Source organism: Dipodomys merriami, unplaced genomic scaffold (assembly GCF_024711535.1).
Source record: "Dipodomys merriami isolate MVZ:Mamm:240054 unplaced genomic scaffold, mDipMer1.0.p SCAF_1239, whole genome shotgun sequence".
Taxonomy (NCBI): domain Eukaryota; kingdom Metazoa; phylum Chordata; class Mammalia; order Rodentia; family Heteromyidae; genus Dipodomys; species Dipodomys merriami.
Window position 1 is genome coordinate 71,090 of NW_027202537.1, and position 5,073 is coordinate 76,162.

Here is a 5,073-nt window from a genome sequence, read left to right on the forward strand (position 1 = left end):
TGGGGGGTTGCGAACACTGGGTTCTTCCTAGGGTTCTTGGATTCTCATTTTGGGTGCAGTTTCTTGGCCTTTGTTGCGGTCTTGTTGTTTTTCTATGTGTAGGATATCTTTAAGAATCTTTTGTAGTGCTGGTTTGGTGGAGATGCATTGTTTCAATTTTTCTTTGCTATGGATGGTTTTTGTTTGGCCTTCAGTTATTAAGGAGAGTTTAGCTGGGTACACTATTCTTGGTTGATATTTGTTTGTTTTTAGGGCTTGGCATTTATCATTCCAGGCTCTTCTTGCTTTGATTTTCTCTGCTGAGAAATTCGAGGTGATTTTAATTGGTTTCCCTTTATACATGATTAATCTTTTCTCCTTCACAACTTTAATGATCTTTTGCTTGTTCTAAGTTGATCCTGTGTGGATTATATTGTGATGGTGGGATATCCTATTCTGGTCTGGTCTATTTAGAGTTCTAAAAGTTTCTTGTATCTGAATAGGCCTATTTTTTTTGCATGTTTTGGAAGTTCTCTGTTAGGATCCTGTTAAACAAATTTTCTAGACAATCAACTTCTGTTTCTATGTGCTCCTCTACACCCATTATCCTTATATTAGGCCTTCTGATGGTGTCTTCCAAGTGTTGGATAGATCTATCATATTTCTTGGACTTGTCATGGATGTTTGTATGTTCTTTCTCTATACTATATAGGCTGTCTTCAATCCCCAAGATACGATCTTCTGCATGGTCTAACCTGCTGTCAAGACTTTCTACTTTGTTTGTTATTTCTTTTCCTTCTATTTGGTCAGCTTTGATGGCTTCAAATTCTTTATTGAAGCTTTGTTTTAGATCTTGTATGGACTTCTTTACTGCCTTAATTTGGTGTTCAGTGTTTATTCTCAAATCACTTAGTGGATTGCTTATCGTTTCCTTGGACTCCCTTTCCTTCTGTTGGGTTCCATTCAGCATTCCCTTTGTGGTCTCCCTAACTTCCTTCAGCTCTTTGTTAATGGATTCCATGAATGCCTTTAATGTTCTTTGTGTATTCTTATCCTGCTCTCTCAATTTGCTTAGCTTCTGCCCATTCATGCCATTCTTGTAGTTCTCTTTGAGTGTTCTAAGCCTGTTAAAGCCGTTCCTGCCTTTCTCTTTGAGTATTCTCACGCTGCTCATGCAAATCCTGTATCAGTTTTTGAGTAGCTTCCTCATGCTCATGATATTCCTGTATAAACCTTTGGATTGCCTCCTCTCTCTCTCTCTCATGCTCATACAGATTCCTTGGTAGGTTTTCAATCTTTTCTTGCATTGACCTATTGTTTGCCTCCTCTCTCTCCCTATATGCTCATACAGTCTTTTGTAGGTTTTCAATCTTTTCATGAATTGAACTTTGTTTTGCCTCCTTTCTCTCTCTATCACACTCATACAGAGTTCTTTGTATGTTTTCAATCTTTTCATTTATCATGTTTGCCAGCAGTGTTTGTAGAGCTATTTGAGAACTCTCCTCTGGATTATCCATTATCTGTTCTGTCCCCTGATAATAATGAGTGGGAGTGGAGGTACCCGGACTTGCCATTTTTCTTGTGGTTTTCCGGCTTACTCTGCCCATTTGGAATGAAAGTAACACCAGTTTTGTGCTAGAACACTAACTTAAGGCAAGCATCAAACAAAGTCTGAATTTGCACAGTCAATAGTCTGCAGTTACAATCTAGTTCAACAGATACCTCCATTCAACATCAAACAACTATATATTAATGGGCTATGAACCGCAAAGAAGAATTTGGTAAACCAGAAATTATTAGGTATAAGGAGAGATGTGGGTAAAAAATAGGAATAGAGTGATGTGGAAAGGTACAGGGAGAGTTAAATAAGTCCTAGTCTCAAAGCAGTAAATTGGTTGGATAGGATGACAGTAGAGAGAGAGAAAACAAGAAGAAAGTTTAAGGGAAAAAAGAGACCAGAAAAAATAGATAAATAAAAATTAATAACATGCAGATTGGAGAACTATCTATTCAAAGAACATGAATATAATGAGAGAAGGGGAAGGATATAAAGTAGAGAGAGAGAAAAAAATGAAGAAAGGGAAATGGAAAAGAAAAGAGACCATAAAAAATAGAAAAATAAAATTAATAATATTATGCAGGAATTCGACAAGAATCTATTTAGAGAAGAATGTGAATATAATGAGAGAAGGGGAGGGATATAAAGGAGATGTGAAAACTTAAAAATAAAATGCTTAATATATTATATAGTTATAAAGAAGTATTACTGCTATTAAGGAATTTATATCTCAGAGGTATTGAATTGAATAATAAATTTGTGGATTAAGTGTGTACACAATGGAGGATAGGGTCTAATAGTCAACTACAGGTTTATCTGAGGATGTGCAGAACAAGAGGTACATTCCATAAAGAAGAACGAAAGAGAGGAAAAGATGAAAAGGATAAGAAAGGAAGAAAAAAAGATGAGAAGTTCAGTAGAGCTAAACAAAAAACAAAAAGATAAGTAAAAAAGAAAAAAAGAGAAAGAAATCAAAAATGAAGGAAAAATGCACACACGTATCCCTAAAATAAAAATTGTAAGAGGAAAAAAAAGTTACTGGAAAACATTTTTTTTTCAATCAAGGCAAAAATTAATGATTAAAAAAAGTTTTAGAAATGAAATTTTTTTTATATAAGGTACCAAAAAAAAAAAAAAAGAAGAAGAAGAAGAAAAAAAATTCTTTGATTTTTTGCGGAGGGGTGGGAAAAATCCTGTATCTCCCTTGTGTCCGTAACCAGCCTCTTGTTGGAGTCTCTTGTCTGCTTTTGGTCCTTTGGCTTGGTTGGTTTCTTAAGTCAGTTTATTCTAACAGGCAGAAAAATGTTCTACTTTACCCAGGATTTTGTGATCCTCCTCCCAGGCTAGTTCAATGGGAGTCAGATCTGCTTTGAGTATCACAAAAGAGGGAGATGCAGTGATGAGGCTAGTTTCTGGGTATAGTTGAAGACTTTCAACAAGCAGTAGCTTTTCCTGGTGGCTAGTTTGTGAAAGACTCACAAAGCCCAGCCTGGAGACATTCTCAGGGTTTCTGTTTACTGAATTTCAATTGATTGTCGAGGCTTCTCTAGGGAGGGCCAGCCTCTGGCTCTGATTACCCAGTGAAGAATGCCACTACTAGGGCTGGCGCCCAACCTGGGTGACTTTTCCCTGGGTGGAGCTGAGTCTGGCAGGTCACAACGCCGTTAAGTTCTTGTGACCTGTTAAATGATTCATTTTATTCCAAGGCTTGAGTTGGAGCTCTTTGTCAGTATCCAAGATGGAGATCTCCAATGGGGGGGGGGGAGGGGTAGCATTCCCTCCTCTGCTCCCTGAGAAGGAGTGAGGACATCAGGCTTCTACTCACGCCGTCTTGGTTCCTGGGTCGTCTCTGGTCTGTGAACTGCAGGATGAAGATGTGTGCTCCTTGTCGGTTCTTGCTGGTTTTGAGTAGAATCCGCTCACCCGCTGCGTCTGGCTCCTTCGTCCCGGACTCTGTGTGGCTCAGGTATGGCGCCTGCAGTCTCAGCTGCCACTGCTGCCGCCGCTGCGGCGGCTGCTCACAAGAGCTCAGATCTGTCTCTTTGCCTGGATTTTCCCTCTCTGGCCTGACTCTCTGTCCTGTGATGGCACACTTGGTGTGATTATCTGGCTTAGGACTGTTCACTGGAACTCTAAAACTGCTTTCTATGTGAGAGCTTGTTTAGACTCCAGCTTCTCCACCATCGTCCCAGGTCTGACTTTCTTATATTCAAGTACAGTGATCTTCTCCTTCATCAACATTGCTGCAGATTTACCGAGATCCTGAGTTCAAATTTAAAGCTTGGAAGATTAAACATCACGAATTGCAAGCCAGTGAGTTAATTTTTTATTTTACTTTTCTCAGTATGGGCTTGAAGTCAGTTTGTGGCAACTCTGCCTCAACTTGGATCACCCTAGGCTGGGGTGCAGCGACTAGACCTACAGCTCCTTCTGGGATCCTAGACCCTCAGGTCTTTCAGGGAAAGCAATGCACAGAAAAAATGTGGCCTTTTTATGTTTTCTTCCTTTGCACGGTGACCCTCATGGGTCTGAATGACACTGTTGCAAAGGGTACTTCACCTTGCATTGCTGAAGGCTGCCAGACTATCTGGGAACCCATAGGCCCACGTGGCAACATAGGCCCTGATTTCGAATCCCCCTCCTAACACCAACCAATGGCAGGAGATACTAAGAAAATTGTTCCCAACCATAGGAAGAAAAATGGAATGTTATCAATGTCAATGTTCAATGAGTTGATCATGAATGATGCTACTATAAATTTAGGCAGCATCATTTCAGGAGGCTAATTGATTTTTATTTAGTATTTATGAAGAATAAAAAGAATATTATTACAGGAATGCAATAATTTCAGGACACTGATTGATTTCATTAATAGTATAAGGATGAAAACAATAACATTATTGACATGGACGCATTATTAATACCCAGGAATTGGTAGGAATCTAGTCTATATAACTGAGTAATATATAGACATCTTTAACACTCTATATAAATACATATTAATATATATATATATATATATACATATAAATACTTCCATCTGCAGTTCAATCTGTTCTTATTTTGCTAACACCTGGGGCTTGATCTCAGTTCCTGGTTATAGCCTTTCAGCTTAATTTGCCCCAGTATGGCATGCTGACACTCACCCATTCATGAATTGGGCCTACTAGGCTTGTAGGCTGTGAGTTCAGTTGCCAGCACTCCCTAAAAATGAATTGTGGAGTAAGAAGTTGATGGCGATGCATGTTTTCCTTTTCTGTGAAAGTCTTGAGTGTCAGGTATGAAGTGGAATACATATGCAGACCTATATCTTATGTAATCAATGTTTTATGTGCCATAATAGTCAAAATAAATGGTCAATACATGAATAAAACAAATAAAATAACTGCACTGAATGCAATATGGAGTCAACGTATGTATGTAAATATGAATCATATATGTAAATTGTACATGAATAGGATGTTTTCTAGTGGTGGGGATCTATTTCAGGCCTAAAGAACCGACTTGTATTTCTTGACTTCAAGGAGGCAAGCTTC